The 18,545-nt window shown below is 35.1% G+C and overlaps 1 protein-coding gene across 3 annotated transcripts in view; it reads right to left on the bottom strand.

Moving 5' to 3' along the window:
* The window catches only part of LOC128211402 (FAD-dependent oxidoreductase domain-containing protein 2-like), a 50,392-nt gene extending 31,847 nt beyond the window's left edge, over window positions 1-18,545 (bottom strand). Inside the window, exon 1 of one of the 3 annotated variants that reach the window (XM_052916164.1) lies at window positions 18,412-18,545. The gene's annotated coding sequence lies outside the window, so the exon portion shown is untranslated. Of the gene's footprint in view, window positions 1-4,302; window positions 4,435-5,170; window positions 5,329-18,411 lie in introns of those variants that run through there. The other 2 variants (XM_052916156.1, XM_052916175.1) reach the window with 2 other exon arrangements.

Below are 18,545 nucleotides of genomic sequence, written 5' to 3'. Positions count from 1 at the left end.
TTTACCAGAAAAAAACACTTTCAATAACGGGATTAAGCTCCAATGGCATTGAATGAAACCAATTCTGTTTTGAAATGATACAACAAATATTACAACTGCACTTAACTGACAATAGAAATAATAGCCAGACCAATTAATTAACCAAAATGTATTCCAATGCTTATACTGCATCGGGCAAGATTCAGTGCAATTACATTATTTTTGTTTAATTATCTGGAAAAGAAATAACAATCACTAAACATGACCAAAAAATCAACAAAACTCATGTTGGCATAAAATGATACATCAGAATGAAATATAATGATGACAATGAAGCGAACACTTGCAATTAATGTACAAGGAAATCAAATATGAAGTTTAATGATTATTATCTTGCCGGATAATCAGAATGATAAAAGGATAGTCACGGACATGACTGATTGATATTAGATAACAATTATATGTGGACTGACTAGTTTCTACTACCAAACACCGATTTATTGACCATGCAGCAATTAATACCCCCCTTACCCACCTCCACCCCCCCAAAAAATAATTTACCTGTCAACATTTATCCCTAATTTTATTTCTTATTTTCACAAACAGTAACATTAACAGTAACAGTAACATGAAACCAAATAATCTTAGCAAACATAGAAAAAGATATGAAAAATATTTACAGAACAGGGTATGCAAGACTATTGCAAGGATGTCAGCCAAATTGTCAATGCATGTCTTTTTTCTCAATTGTCAAGAGGCACAACCCAGAATTTACTAAAGCCAGAGTTCATGTGAATTTCTTCAAGGTGTTTTGAATAATGGACATAGATAAAAGTTTTGTCGGAACCAAGGATGCCAGCTCTATGAAAATGACTTTTAAAAAAAAAGAGTTAAAAAGAATTGACAGCAATCAATGATAAAATTGCAGCATCCATTCTATTATGACGTGAATGTGTGGATACAGTCCTCGGACACAACTCACAAGCACCCATGTATCTATTATGACGTGAATGTGTGGATACAGTCCTCGGACACAACTCGCAAGCACCCATGTATCTATTATGACGTGAATGTGTGGATACAGTCCTCGGACACAACTCACAATAAATGTTTTCAAAGTTTTAATAATCCCCACGATAAAACACATGTATAAAGTTCTATGGAACACCGGTCAAAATAATTAATTCAATGTCACCTAATTGTTTTGTAGCACAAGTGCATAAGTATTGTAAATTTGTAACTCATAAATTTAATTTAATGCCTTATTAAACTTTTCCTAATAAAAATATATTTGTAACACAAATTAAATGTTCTTACTTAAAGATGCACTCTTACTCCCAGAAAAGATTTACCACAAATAATAATATATAGATTTAATATTCCAAAAAGGATGAATAAATGTCGAAATCAATGGTTTTCATGAAGGATACCAAGTTTAGTATAATTTGAAAGAAATGAGCATAAAACAAGTTATAATTCTTAACCTTATCATACTTAATGTATTTGAAACACAAATTAAATGTCCTTTCGTAACTTTGGAAACACACAGTCTTAAAAATGTAATGGAACATCTTACAGTTTGAAGTCTAGAATAAAACTGACCCTTAAAAGGCTTTTATATCAAACATATTATCATTTTCAAAAGTCAAGATATAACATGTCAATCTTTGAAATGTCTCCCTCCGGCTTTATTAGCTATACAAAGTTGGATAGCTATGCCTGTTGCTAAAGGATTATCTAGAACATAAAATAATAAAGGTGTTAAAAACATAGGCAACATATAGACAAAAGAAATAACAGTTTGTTTAAGAATAATTTAGGTAAGTTATTAAACCCTTCAAATGTAAAAGAAAATAAATAAAATGTATCAAATATTGCATATAATTTAAAGGTACAATATTATAAAGAATAATAATGAATTCCCTAGTCTAAATAAGATGACAATCATTTTCATACTAAATATGATGAGTTTATCCAAAATTTAAGAAGTTAAAATACTTATTATACCAAAGGCATTGTTAATATTTAATATTTTGCAACAAAATATAATGCAAAAAGAATCATCATAATATATCCCCCAACTATGGGGAACAACAGACTGTACTACCTGGGTTCTTCACAATAGGGTTTCCAAGTGAATAATTGGTCCCACTTGTTGAACTAGGTGTCATCGATAATAAGAAAAGAAACAGTATCTTATTGACGTCATGACAATCCTGTTGCTTCATTTCACGCATGTATCTTACAAAATTTATATAAAAGGAGTAGCGATGTTCATTCAGTACCAACTTCTACGGTATCAAAGAAATAAAGACTTCCTGAAATAGAAGTGCTAAGACAAGGACAACATATCTTAAACAGATCTTTCATTTGCAACCCTCCCACACTGTGCACAAAAATAAAACATACTGCTAGCTGTGAGCTGTCAAGCGGACACTTTTACATTCTTTTCCTTGGGAAATGGAAATAACTCGAAATTGTTTACCTTGATGTATTGTGGGACTTAAAATACATGTGTATTATCATTGATAAGTGTTCCAACATATTTTAATGTTTCTTTTATTATTTAAGTCATGGAGGATTTTTTGGGGGCAGTTTACAACTCATTTTAGCCTTTGAAAATAACTAAAAAAACAACAACAAAATTACAATAAAAATTCAGACAAAACCAGATACTGGTACTCTCATATAATTATCAAGAGCATTTTAATCAGAACAAGGTACATGTTCTCCACTAAATCAACATCAGTTTTTAAATTTTTGAAATCATTATAATTTATAAGGTATTCAAATTTCTAAAAATTCTGTAAAATGTAAATATAACCAGTAAAGATGAGAAAAAATGCTGCTTACTTCAATGAGTTGTATCCTCAATAATATTTCAAGACCAGTCACAAGTTATGGACAGTCTGAACCAGCAGAATAATTCTTTTTCTCCAAATAAATATTCTGCTGAGCTATTTCCCACAAATTCTCAAATTGCAGATCCCAAATGAGTTTCAATCCTTAATAACATGAAATATCTGCCAAGATACAAGAAATGTTTTGCTCAAATATTTTCCAATAATTGATACAACATAAAAGATTTTCCAACAATTCAGGAAAACCAGCAAAAATGTGTAATAAACAATAGTTCAAATGTTGTTTTGCTTTTTTTTTAAATAAATAATGTTGAAATAATTTGATTTATCTCTTAACTTTAATTTATATAACACAATGCAAACTTTATGACAGAGCTAATAACACGGGAGCTAAGGGCACGATGACTCAAGGGACTATTGAAACTTGTGCGAATAGGAAGATGTGATATGGAGAATCCATTCCACCCTCACAATGTGACAATATTGTTCGCCTCTATGATACTTTCTTCGGAGACTGGTGACTGGAGTCTGACTGTTATATCACTCCAGCCTTATATTGATTACAATTACAATACAACTATCAAAGGGGATATGTCTGAGGCACATCATTTTCTTCTGTAAAGACTTGGTTGAGTATTACAAAAGAAAACCATTTAACACATGTTTTCATGATAACAGCACAATGGTGTATAAGTGTTAAAATGATAACATTATTTAGAACCCCATGTTTTCTATTCGCATCATTATAACTTCTCTTTTATACATATTATACATGTGAGGAAACTGTTTATACCAACATTGACACTCAAGTATAAAAGACTCTTAAAACAAAGATGTTAATGAGAATAAATATGTAGATGGTTTGAATGTCAAGTAAAACTCTTACAAATATTTTATCATTAATTTTCCTTCTTCTAAGACATGAGAACAAATCATGACATTTTAAATTATTTCTCAGTTAACTTTATATCAAACTAAAATCTAATTAATATTATCATATAAAATTGTATTTTATGCAAATTGGGGTCCAAAACAAGTGACCTGATTGGCAGTACCTAACGGACAACTCAAGGTTTATTAATCTAAGCATACAATTATTTTCCTTCTTGGCATAACAGAATATCCAGTAACATGACAGTGCCCTAAAATTCATAATACCATATCTCTTAAAGCATAATGCTTAATTTTATACTAAATATAGCTCATATTCGGTTTTATAATTTACTTTTGTGTCAAAATACAATTATGCACCAATCCAAATGACATTTTCATTTCATGATAATACAACTTCATGTATTCAAAGTGGTAGAGTCAAATTACTTCCTTTTTTGTAGGAAAGGATGTTATGTAACAGGTATCAAAATTTAACCATTTATATAATCAGTATTTGCAACACTGAATCATAAGTCTTCATTAAACTTGAAAACACAGCATTTCAAACAAATGGATGAAAACAACTTACTTTTTTTAAGACTGCTAACTTTAGTCCCCATACACAATATACAAGACGGAACTTTGACAACACATCCTATTACAAATATTCAGAAAGCAGGATAGAAAACTTCCTGTTTGTCTCATAGTTTCACTTAAGTACTTTGATAATAGTTTTTTGTCCAATTCATTTTAACAATTTTGTGGCAAAACAGAGTATTTCAATGAAAATCTAAAGATAAATATAATGCAGAAATTAATTTTGTCTGATTTTTAGCATGTAATTTATTATACAACTCCAGCTAAAGCGATAATTCCTATTTAACTACCCAAACCTTTATAATTCTCATATCTGATATTCCCTTTTGAAACATTCACACAGGGTTTTTATATTAAGTTTGTAATTGTTTAAGTCTCCAAAAAATCGGAGGGAAAGTCAAAATATGTTATGGATCAATACCATACCATATACCATCTGTATTAAGCCTTTTCGCCTCGAATGTATTTTTAAGTGCAGAAATTATATTTCCATATTTCGTCTGTTTCATTTTTATTTGTCAAGTATGAACATGAAATGGAAAACGGCCACTCAAATACTCAAATACTTATAACCAACAAGGGTCAGCAGTAAAACTAGTGTTGGTATTATATTAGTGAGTGGAATTAAGCAACATTTGTTCTATATTCTAGAAAAATATGGTGCATATGTTTGATAACTGTCTCACATTGTTTGACTTCATAGAATTTATTGTCGAAAAGCATCCAGTCCACAGTGTTAGATGTACGAATATTCCTAAAGAACTATTACGTGTAAATATAATAAGATGAAAAAAAATAAATAAATTTTATTACACTATAATAATATTAAAACTATGACAAAAAGAACACAATAATCTTACCTGATTGAATGTAACCTATTTAATTGTTTTAAAACAGCTAAGTATTTGATCAGTAGTAAACAGCAAACGCACAGTTTCGTTTTGCAACAGTGACAGCCAGTCACGTGGATCAAAATCCGGGATCTATCGTGAAGTTGTGAAGTATATTTGGTTGGATCACCACGTTTATTGGATATGAAAGCAGTGTACCGATGTTGTGGGCATTTATACAACACTATGTTTTGCTACTATCAGCACAAGGATCTGCTGTAACATCACTTAGTGTGTGACTTGGGGGACTGTTGTACCAATCTTTGTTTTTAACCTTTCCCATTTAGTTTACTTTAATTGCAGCTTATCCAGTGTATGAATTAGAGCATAGCAAGTTAACAATTATACATGATAAACAAGAGAGAAGGATTGCCATTGTCTTTTTATTAATCAAATAACAGTTTAAATACACTTGACATTTGAGATGATTTATTATAGCTCAAATACTGTTATAAATAATTTGTAAACCAAACATACTTTATTCACATGTTTAATAACATTGAATACAATGCTGTTTAATTTTATTTTGATAAAACAATATTTTCTTGAACGAAAAAAATAGCATGTTTTAAATATAGACAATAAAATGAAAGGCAGTGTTTTAACTTTTACGATTTCTGTTGTTTGCAATAGATGATTTCATATTTTATGAAAGAATGAATATTAATTAAAACGGTACAGATGTCAAATAAAATAAATTGTTTTGTGCAAACTTTAACACATTATAGGACAAATTGTTATATACATTAGGATAATCAAAGCGCGAGGCGCTGAAAGACTATCTGCGGGCAAATATGTGAGAGTTACAAATTTTATTTGAACTATGAGAATGGGTGAAGAGCACATAAATAAAAGTGAAAAATGTGCCGACAGCGCTTGTGCCCACACTGGGCGAAGAAACAAACATATCTATATCTTTATGGCGTCTTGTGTCATTTTGTTCTTGTAAATGTCACTTCATTCGTCGTAATCCCCCATCCCCATGTATTTAGTGTTACAATGCATGCCCCATTTCAATAATTTCTTAAGGGTTTTCGTTGCTTTGATTAGATATCATACGATAGGAAAATACAATACATCATATATATATATATATATAACATTTCCTTTCATTAACACGTTTTGTTTAGGAAAAATCATTTTTTTACAAACAACTTCAGCAATAATTCCATTCAAAATGCACAGCTTTATATCAATTCAGTTGACGTATCCCCATGTATTTGAAGTTACAGTAAATGCTCTTTTCAATCGCGTCTAAAGGTTTTTCGGTGCTTTGATAATATAGCATACGTTAGACAAATTTTATGAACTTACACGTTTTAATTCTTTAAGGAAAATTTTATTTTTACGAGCAACTTCAGCAATAATACCTTTTAAAATGCAGAGCTTATCAGATGGTCCTTTTCCTGCGGTGAGGACAAACATGTGGTCAGTTAATGTATGTAGAAACTATGTTCAGAATATAGGTCAGTTAATGAAGATGAAACTATTTTTAGAATATCGGAACTAGTTTGTTTTTATGAATGTGAATATGATTGTCCTTTTTAAAGTTTATTGATAAATTTAATGTTATTTATGTTTAATGTAAGTACCTTTATAGAAACAGTACTGGTGCTGTTATGAATGCTTCATACTCTTTGGATGTTAAACAGGTTTAATCCGAACTACTTTGCTTCACCAAACGTATGCATGACTCACTGTCGTATCAGGGCATGTTTGCTTATATAAATTAAAAGCCTAATGTGTAAAAACTATGCCAAGAATACACCGAAACGAAGCTATTATGCAAAAATGAAAACATCTCATTAGAAATATAAACGCCTAAAGTCATAGAATGAATAGTATCTTGTTATTGTGTAGCAGGTAAATTACAATGTATAGTATTTAAAGCATTAGCAATGCGAAACCTGAGATACAACTATTTTAACACTAAGACAATAATTATATTTGTTTCTTATCTCATAAAAGTCAAATAAAAAATCACCATTACAAATAAGCTTCAGGGTCACGTCAGGTTTAAATAACAAATCCTGCAGGTGATGGGACACTTGGGGTCGGTAATAATTTCTGAAACATCATGGGCTAAACTAAAGTAAATATCAATACTGTATGTTATCTCCCTACCAGAACCTCCATTATCTTGACCCTCATTAATCTGATAAATATAACGATCTAAAAATAGTTATATTCTGCTAAAAATAAAACGCCGGGATACATAATTACAGCGCGGAAATAGCCGAACAAGCAAAAACTCATACTCGAACTGCAACACGACCAATCCATTTGTATGGTTTCGACGTCATTCTGCTAAACATAGAGCGCATTGAGACCAAAAAATGGGTTAAAATGACATGAATAGAAGTAGTTCTTTGGAGTTTGTGGTCTTAAGACTACCTGCGCGCATGCGCAAATAGTCTAAAAAAGTGTTATTCTCATCTTAGTTAAAAAATTGGTTGTTGTTGTTTTTATCAGAATGGTATGGTTTAAGCATTATAGTTTGCAATAATACTAACAAGTTCACAAGTTAGCTCAATAAGGCTGACGAGTTCACAAGTAAGTTCAATAAGACTAACAAGTTCAAAAGTTAGCTCAATAAGGCTGACAAGTTCACAAGTTAGCTCAATTAGGCTGACAAAATTCACAAGTAAGCTAAAAAAAAGGCTAACAAGTTCACAATATTAGCTCAATAAGGCTGACAAGTTTACAAGTTAGCTCAATAACTAACAGGTTCATAAAGTTAGCTCAATAAGGCTAACACATTCACAAGTTAGCTCAATAAGGCTGACAAGTTCACAAATTAGCTCAATAAGACTGACAAGTTCACAAGTTAGCTCAATAAGGCTGACAATAAGACTGTCAGGTTCACAAGTAACTCAATAAGCCTGACAAGTTCACAAGTTGGCTCAATAAGGCTGACAAGTTCACAAGTTAGCTCAATAAGGCTGACAAGTTCACAAGTTAGCTCAATAAGGCTGACAAGTTCACAAGTTAGCTCAATAAGACTAACAGGTTCACAAGTTAGCTCAATAAGGCTGACAAGTTCACAAATTAGCTCAATAAGGCTGACAAGTTCACAAGTTAGCTCAATAAGACTAACAGGCTCACAAGTTAGCTCAATAAGGCTGACAAGTTCACATATTAGCTCAAAAAGACTAACAGGTTCACAAGTTAGCTCAATAAGACTGACAAGTTCACAAGTTAGCTCAATAAGTGGTGCACATGCATAGACATTAAAATGTATGTCATAGGTTCGAAGCCACAGAAGACGCAGTTTTTTCTCACAAGTTCATTGTTTGTAATAATAATAGTTTATGTAACTCAAGTTGTACTTTTATTAACTGTAACAAGAATTGTGGCAAGTTCTGGAAAAACTTGTCTTACACCCTCATGTAAGATGAGTCACATGCAACAACGCGCCACTTCTAATTTCTTTTATTGTATGGTTTATGAAAAGTATATTATGCCATTTCAATAAAGTGCAATCAAAAAAATAAGTATGCAAGAATTTCAATTAAAATTGAAAATAAATAAGCGTAAAAGCACAATTTTTAGAGGAACTATTTGACATCAATTGTGATTTAAAATTACTGCTCCTTATGACGTCAGTAAACTATGTCGCAGGCCCTTTTAGGTGAAATGTACGAAAGTGCGTTTTTAACATCAATTTGTCCACAAATTGATAATTTTAGACATGCAATAAAAATATCAATAATTTTTTTCCTGTCACTGGTAACTCGGCAAGGCTTGTTACCAGCTCACACACTCATGTCAGATTTTTCTATCTGTACCTGAAACACATGATAGATACATTGCCAATCACACACATTTGATAAAATAAGATAATTAAATTTTTTGGTTTTGACCATTTTATAGCAAAATAAAACTACTTAATATATAATTGAAACTCCCCTGCATGTATTTTATGTTTTTTTGTGTGTTTTTTTCAGTTATATTTTTCTTCTCAATATTTATGTATTCTGAAAATAAAACAGATGTTTCACCTTAAAGCTGCACTCTCACAGATTTACCATGTTTACAACTTTGTTGTTTTTTGGCTCGGAAAGAGCAAATTTTTGCATAAATGTCTGCAAACCAATGACAAAAGATTGCTGACAAAAGATCAGATCGCAGCTTTTCATATTTCCATTCGAAAATTAATGTTTTGGTTTAAACAGTATTTATTCTATATAAGTACATTTAGCAAATACGTACATTACATACATAATACTTAAGGATTGAGGAGATAGCTTAGAGCTAATATATATACCTCTCTCCTTAAGAGAATTAATTAATGTTTTATGGCTTAAACCATTACTAACTTGTCAGCGGCAGCCTTATATAACTGGTTTCCATGCATATTCGCAAAAATTGGCTCGTTCCAAGACAAAAAAAAAAAAGTTGTCGAAACTGTCAATCTGTGAGAGTGCAGCTTTAAACAGACATTTCACCTTAAACAGACATTTCACCTGAAACAGACATTTCACTTTAAACAGACATTTCACCTGAAACAGATGTTCCACCTTAAACGCAGATGTTTCACCTGACACAGATGTTTCACCTTAAACAGACATTTCACCAGTCCTAATAAACAGACATTTCACTTTAAACAGACATTCACCTGAAACAGATGTTTCACCAGTCCTGAAACAGATGTTTCACCTTAAACAGATGTTTCACCTTAAACAGATGTTTCACCTTAAACAGACATTTTACCTTAAACAGATGTTTCACCTTAAACAGACATTTCACCAGTCCACAGACAAATCACATGTTTTGTTTCCATTACTCAAAAACTTGAAAATCATGTATATTATTAGTTCTACATTGACCAGCAAAAGAGCATTTCAAGGGCATTCAAGCATTTCTTTGGAAAAAGGGGAATGTGATTCGATGCATGTTAGATTTATCTTCACGCTGGTAATTAACATGAGACCAATACAGCAAAACATTGTTGAGTTATGATGAACATTCCAGCACTGAACTGAGTGAAATTCAACGAGAGGTGAAGTGTTTATGATTTTCATGCAGTATTTAGTTTTATTCTCGTCTTGTATATCAGCAACAACAAAGTGTTCGTTCTGTTGTTTATTCCCAGTGACTGGTTTAACTGTAAACGCTGTTTCAAGGATCGGGTTGTTGTTTGAATGACAAAGGGCATGTTTTATACCAAATCAATTGAGATTGAAAAAATAACATGAATTAACATCCTAGTACTTTTAAATGATTTCCTTGGGCCACACAAAATTGATATTTTACTAAACTGATTTACCACAACTATTTTTGGGGAAAAGCCTCAGAAAAAGACTTTCATCATGCTGCATCAAACAACAACTAACATGGTAATGTGTGTCTCTGACAACTTCTAGAACATTGAAACAGTTGTTTTAAACACAGAGCTGTCACAGAAATATGACAAATGCTCCCATAAGTATATATATATTTAAACATATATGTTCGATAAAAAGTTTGATTAAAATCTAGTTTATCTTAACAAATGCCTTCCACTGCTTGTTTCTCTACATATTTGTGAAGAATTCCCTAAAAAGGAACTATTGCCCACTTGCCTGGAGAACTATAGCCCACTTGGCCAATATGGCCCTGAATCACACACCGGAGTGCCTGGAGAACTATAGCCCACTTGGCCAATATGGCCCTGAATCACACACCAGAGTGCCTGGAGAACTATTGCCCACTTGGCCAATATGGCCCTGAATCACACACCAGAGTGCCTGGAGAACTATTGCCCACTTGGCCAATATGGCCCTGAATCACACACCAGAGTGCCTGGAGAACTGTTGCCCACTTGGCCAATATGGCCCTGAATCACACACCAGAGTGCCTGGAGAACTGTTGCCCATTTGGCCAATATGGCCCTGAATCACACACCAGAGTGCCTGGAGAACTGTTGCCCACTTGGCCAATATGGCCCTGAATCACACACCAGAGTGCCTGGAGAACTGTTGCCCACTTGGCCAATATGGCCCTGAATCACACACCAGAGTGCCTGGAGATCTATTGCCCACTTGGCCAATATGGCCCTGAATCACACACCAGAGTGCCTGGAGAACTATTGCCCACTTGGCCAATATGGCCCTGAATCACACACCAGAGTGCCTGGAGAACTGTTGCCCACTTGGCCAATATGGCCCTGAATCACACCCCAGAGTGCCTGGAGAACTATTGCCCACTTGGCCAATATGGCCCTGAATCACACGCCAGAGTGCCTGGAGAACTATTGCCCACTTGGCCAATATGGCCCTGAATCACACACCAGAGTGCCTGGAGAACTGTTGCCCACTTGGCCAATATGGCCCTGAATCACACACCAGAGTGCCTGGAGAACTGTTGCCCACTTGGCCAATATGGCCCTGAATCACACACCAGAGTGCCTGGAGAACTATTGCCCACTTGGCCACACACCAGAGTGCCTGGAGAACTGTTGCCCACTTGGCCCTGAATCACACACCAGAGTGCCTGGAGAACTGTTGCCCACTTGGCCAATATGGCCCTGAATCACACACCAGAGTGCCTGGAGAACTGTTGCCCACTTGGCCAATATGGCCCTGAATCACACACCAGAGTGCCTGGAGAACTATTGCCCACTTGGCCAATATGGCCCTGAATCACACACCAGAGTGCCTGGAGAACTGTTGCCCACTTGGCCAATATGGCCCTGAATCACACACCAGAGTGCCTGGAGAACTATTGCCCACTTGGCCAATATGGCCCTGAATCACACACCAGAGTGCCTGGAGAACTGTTGCCCACTTGGCAAATATGACCCTGAATCACACACCAGAGTGCCTAGAGAACTGTTGCCCACTTGGCAAATATGACCCTGAATCACACATCAGAGTGCCTGGAGAACTGTTGCCCACTTGGCCAATATGGCCCTGAATCACACACCAGAGTGCCTGGAGAACTGTTGCCCACTTGGCCAATATGGCCCTGAATCACACACCAGAGTGCCCGGAATGGCCCTGAATCACACACCAGAGTGCCTGGAGAACTATTGCCCACTTGGCCAATATGGCCCTGAATCACACACCAGAGTGCCTGGAGAACTATTGCCCACTTGGCCAATATGGCCCTGAATCCCACACCGGAGTGCCTGGAGAACTATTGCCCACTTGGCCAATATGGCCCTGAATCCCACATCGGAGTGCCCGGAGAACTATTACCAAGCAAGTCATTTGTTGCTTAGACAAAATTGGTTAATTCATCTAAAATTGAGAAGCAAGCCATAGTTGAGGTAGTCCAATGGATAGAAAGAATAAATGTGGTTGCTAAGGCAGTTGATAGTTGCTAAGGGGGTCCATCATTGTCAATGGAACTAGGAAGCAAGCAATTGCCAAGGAATTCTTTGAATACAGGGATGAAACGTGGCTGCGAAGGATATAAGTGGTTGCTTAGGAGGTCTATGGTTGCTAATGAATGTGATGGTAAAAGGGAAGCAAGGTAGCAAGGAATATGAGATGATTACAAAGGAAGCAAGCTGCTGCAATGGAATAGGTTGCTTGGAAAAAAAGGTTTGTTTTAAACAAAATTTGTGGCTTTTAAGGTGGCCTTAGTTCACTAAGGAAAGTGGTAGTTCCTATGAAAGTAAAGTTATATGAACAAGGTATATCCCCCGCCGTTGTTTTTTAGTATATTTTGTTTTTCTCGCAACCCGACTCCAACCAAAATTGTACACAACCACAGGTCAAGAGTGGGAATAATTCTTGGATATATTAACATATTATAAAAGGATATTTGTTATTCATATTGTGTGTAGTGTAGGTGAGATCAATGTCAAGGTCATTTTGGCTAAAAAAAAGGAAAAGGAGTCCTTGATTTATAACATCAATGAAATAGCAAGCCTTAAGTATTTTCGATAAAGTAATATGGTAATCCATCAATGCATAAGTAAGTTAAAGCACGGACACTAGTATGTGTACTCTGACCTTTAAATGTCTCGTGTGACCTTGACCTTTGAGGTATGGACCTGGATTAAGGTCACTGCACATCGTCTCAATGAGGACAACATTTGTACCAAGTAATATGGTAATCCATCAATGCATAAGTAAGTTAAAGCACGGACACAAGCATGTGTACTCTGACCTTTAAGTGTCTCGTGTGACCTTGACCTTTGAGGTATGGACCCGGGTCAAGGTCACTGCACATCGTCTCAATGAGGACAACATTTGTACCTAGTAATATGGTAATCCATCAATGCATAAGTAAGTTAAAGCACGGACACTAGTATGTGTACTCTGACCTTTAAATGTCTTGTGTGACCTTGACCTTTGAGGTATGGACCTGGATTAAGGTCACTGCACAACGTCTCAATGAGGACAACATTTGAACCAAGAAATATGGTAATCCATCAATGCATAAGTAAGTTGTAGCGCGGACACAAGCATGTGTACTCTGACCTTTAAATGTCTTGTGTGACCCTGACCTTTGAGGTATGGACCCGGATCAAGGTCACTGCACATCGTCTCAATGAGGACAACATTTGTACCAAGTAATATGGTAATCCATCAATGCATAAGTAAGTTATAGGGCGGACACGAGTATGTGTACTCTGACCTTTAAATGTCTTGTGTGACCTTGACCTTTTAGGTATGGACCTGGGTCAACGTCACTGCACATCGTCTCAATGAGGACAACATTTGTACCAAGTAATATGGTAATCCATCAATGCATAAGAAAGTTATAGCGCGGACAAGAGAATGTGTACTCTGACCTTTAAGTGTCTTGTGTGACCTTGACCTTTGAGGTATGGACCCGGGTCAAGGTCACTGCACATCGTCTCAATGAGGACAACATTTGTACCAAGTAATATGGTAATCCATCAATGCATAAGTAAGTTAAAGCACGGACTCGAGTATGTGTACTCTGACCTTTAAATGTCTTGTGTGACCTTGACCTTTGAGGTATGGACCTGGATTAAGGTCACTGCACAACGTCTCAATGAGGACAACATTTGAACCAAGAAATATGGTAATCCATCAATGCATAAGTAAGTTGTAGCGCGGACACAAGCATGTGTACTCTGACCTTTAAATGTCTTGTGTGACCCTGACCTTTGAGGTATGGACCCGGATCAAGGTCACTGCACATCGTCTCAATGAAGACAACATTTGTACCAAGTAATATGGTAATCCATCAATGCATAAGTAAGTTATAGGGCGGACACGAGTATGTGTACTCTGACCTTTAAATGTCTTGTGTGACCTTGACCTTTTAGGTATGGACCTGGGTCAACGTCACTGCACATCGTCTCAATGAGGACAACATTTGTACCAAGTAATATGGTAATCCATCAATGCATAAGAAAGTTATAGCGCGGACAAGAGAATGTGTACTCTGACCTATAAATGTCTCGTGTGACCTTGACCTTTGAGGTATGGACCCGGGTCAAGGTCACTGCACATCGTTTCAATGAAAACAACATTTGTATCAAGTAATATGGTAATCAATCCATGCATAAGTAAGTTATAGCACATACACGAAATGTTACAGCCAGATGGACAGATGGAAGGACAGACAGACAGACTGACAGACGGACGAAGTGCATTCCTATAATCCCCTCCACACTCCGTGGCGGGGGATTAAAAAAGTTGGTAGAGGACCAATACACAAAGCTTCAATTAACTCACTGAATATCATTCAGCCCCCCGGGCTGGGCCAATTACAACTCCCAGTGCACAACTTGAGCATATTTTGTAGTCAGGACCACAAAACAATGATACATGCCAAATAACTTAGCTCTTGGCATAATAAAAACAGCAATGCGTCGCCTTAGTGCAATAACTCAATAACTGCATATAGATATAGAAGCAGATATTGAGCTCTTGCAATAAGGTGATGCATGATTGTTGTTTTTAAGAAGATTTTCCCGACATAAAACTGTTTAAAACAAAGGATGCTCGGGGTGGGGCTAATGTATATCCAAGAGGTATCATTTGAACAAACCTGGTAAAGTACCAAAAGACAATGCTACATACCAAATACCTTAAACTTAGGCATTGTCTATTTGGTAAAGAATATTTTCAAATATTTTCCTTATAGAAGTCTATGTCAAACAAGTAACCATAAAACTTCCTTTAAGCCTTGTCATTATGGAGAATATTTATAATACAGTGGAAACTCACTAAACCGGACAAGGTCCGGACTGGGCAAAATTTCCGGTTTAGTGAGGATTCCGGTTTAGTGGGGATTTGATGTACGGGGTAAGTTTACTCAAAATATTAACTGAGTTAACCTTTATAGTCTTTTGTTTGCCAGGGACAGTTCACTTCTCCGACGTTTAAACGGAGGTTGAAACATGATTAAAGCACTTGCAAAAGTGATAAGCATAATTAAACATTTCTGTGTTTTTATAATCATCTTTTTTCCAAGTCTTGAAATAAAACAACTCGCGTAATTTAATGCTTGTTTAGTATGTTTGTGATTTAATTAACGCACCGCTCTAATTTGATTCAATCATAGAAGTCTTAAGATAAAACAACCCTCCAAAATGATCACTAAATATCCATTTCTAGTTCTTTATTTTCTGCAACAAACAAATTAATGTTTCAATCAATTTTCTTTTTCAAGTTTGATTATCGCGCAACAGTCAATCCACAGCGTTATCATCATTATCGAGTTAACACAACATCACAGGTGTAATATTTAACGACGCACCGGCTGTCAAAACAAAGTGACACGCGATTCGCGAATTCCTAATACACAAAATTATTTTGACATGTTTGAAAAAATAAACGTCCGGTTTTGTGAGGTAAAATTACGTTGACAACTAACAAATTTTCTTGATTTTTTGTCCGGTATCCGGAATTCCGGTTTTGTAAGGATTTTTTTACATTGAAAATAGAAGGGGAAAAATGGGACTCTGAAAAAAGTCTGGTATCCCGAGGATTCCGGTTTTGTGGAGATCCAGTTTAGTGAGTTTCCACTGTACCTATACAAGTCAATATAAAAAGGAAAACCTGGGCAAGCCAATTTTGACCTCAGGTTAATGATCTTGGTAAAGTACAACTAGACAATGCTATCCGTCTAATATCTTACTTCTAGGCCTTATCATTTTAGATAAAGTTTAAAAGAGTTTCCTTTAGAAGGAGCAATGTCAAACAAGTGAGCCCAAGAGTGGGGTCAATTTTCAACATAATAAAATGTATCCAGTAATTGAATAGCCTACAACCAAGAGGTTTTTTTTTATCTGAGAAGATAAATAACTACCCACCAAACATTGCGTGCCTTGCACAATTTAAAATTAATTCGCATTTTGTCAAGTATGTGATTCCAAATTTGAACTCTGTATTATCAATTTCACAGATTTTAAGAAGCTTGCTGAATGAGGAAAATTGGTTTTTATTTAGCACGCAAGGTTTTTAACAGTGCATCTAATTTACATTTAGGGTATTCATAGTTTTCTTAGTTCTTATTTCATTGAGGGCTTTTCTCTAAAATATAAACAAGCAATCTACATTTACAAAATAAAGCAATAGAATGCATGACAAGACAAGTAAAAATACAGGCCAATAAAGCACTGACATCTAATTCTTGTTTATCATCTTCATACAACTGTGATTTTTGTGCTGTACGATAAATTTAAAAATGCTTCCTTCAAAGTTCCAGTAATTATATCTGGGAAGACCTACCAAGATTAAAGTGAAAGAAATTGTTTCAAACATTTTGGATCTGAGATTATGGCAATTTGATCCTTTACACGATTATACTTATGTCTTATCATCTAAAAGTTATGATATTTTGATCATAAATGACTAAAAACACAGTCAAAATACCAGGTTACTGTGATTTCTTAGGCAAATCCGGAATAAGGCAACTTTTCATACACCTTTATAAACAAAATGCCTTACAATGAATTTTACTATTCTTATATGTGTTATAAACTTTTCAAAAGTACAGTTTGGTGCAGATTGTATTTTTTAAATATTAGCAGTGAATGGAAACATCAAACTTTTGAACATGTGAGGCCAAAGACGCAACAGATCCCATCAGAGAAAAGCTTGCTCTTACATACAGTAAATTCTCCGTCCACAGGAAAAACTGGTTATGCCAATTTGCATATTATCAAGTACATCAACATACTATATATTTACCCCTCAACTTCCATCGCATAACAATATACAAGGAATTTTAACTTGTTATTGTTTGTATTGTGTCAGCAGGTCCCGTAAAATATCAATCAATATTTTAGAAAGTGTTAATTTATGATATGTTAAATGTATTGTAGCCATAAGTGTTTTAATTTTACGTTTAAAAGTGATTTCAAGTGGATGATCTTTTCCCACGTTATTGTGAAGTTATTTGATAAACTGTTTCCAGTTACAGTTGGGTCTATCTATTAACAGAAAGGGTAAGAAAGGATTACTGAAAGGTTTTCTTAAATGAAATGAAGTATTTTTTTATAAATTCTTGAATGAAATAATAAACTTTTGGTGTAAATATAAGTAATGAATTGCGGGATTGGTGTCATTATCGGGGATATGAACGCAATTAGGCTGGTCAAAGTATGCGTGGATTTCTGACTCCACACACTTTGACCAGCCCAATTGTGTTCATACCCGATAATGACATCAACCCGGCAATTCATTCCTTAAATGAACATACTTCCGCCTACAGTGGACCGTTACATTACTTTCTCCTCCGAGAAGACTTGTACCGTGTCTTGGCCTGAGTAACTTGTGGGTAAGGCAACTCTAGCAGTTGTCTGCATCCCACTGCTGCCACCATTTGAAACGTGCGAGAGCACAGAAGCAGACCTTCAGAGAAAAGCATGCTCAACCCTGAAGGGGGCGACTGGTCTTATATACAGAATATTCTCCATCCACAAGGACAACTGGTTATGCAAAATTGCATATTATCAAGTACATTAACATACTATGAACACACTTTCCCCTACAGCGGAATGTTACACTATGACCGCACTTCCGCCTACTGCAGTACGTTACACTTTTCTCATATAAATACAGGTTTTTTTAAAAATTAAAATTTTCTTACATAACATAATATGTTTCGCTTTATATGAGACTGTAGACATGAAAGTAGTTAATGTCATTAAGAGTAAGCATTGTAAAATAAATTCGCATTTAATCCACATATCCGAAATACTTTTTAATCCGAAAGTAATTCCAGAAATGGTACTGCACAATTTATTTTAAGTTCATTCATTTATCTGCAAAATAAACATGTTGAGTTTATACCTGATATCATTCTCCAGGAATGTTATGTATTGACAATTTACATAATGAATATTGTCAAGACCTCTGGCGAATTCTTTAGTTTTGTTTAGTTCTACTAACTTCCTAGTAGCATAGTAGCAATCAACACGCTTCCT

The sequence above is a fragment of the Mya arenaria genome, chromosome 2 (genome assembly GCF_026914265.1).
Source record: "Mya arenaria isolate MELC-2E11 chromosome 2, ASM2691426v1".
Classification (NCBI taxonomy): Eukaryota; Metazoa; Mollusca; class Bivalvia; order Myida; family Myidae; genus Mya; species Mya arenaria.
The sequence above is the reverse complement of the archived record's forward strand: the minus strand, read 5'-3'. Positions and strand labels throughout refer to the sequence as shown.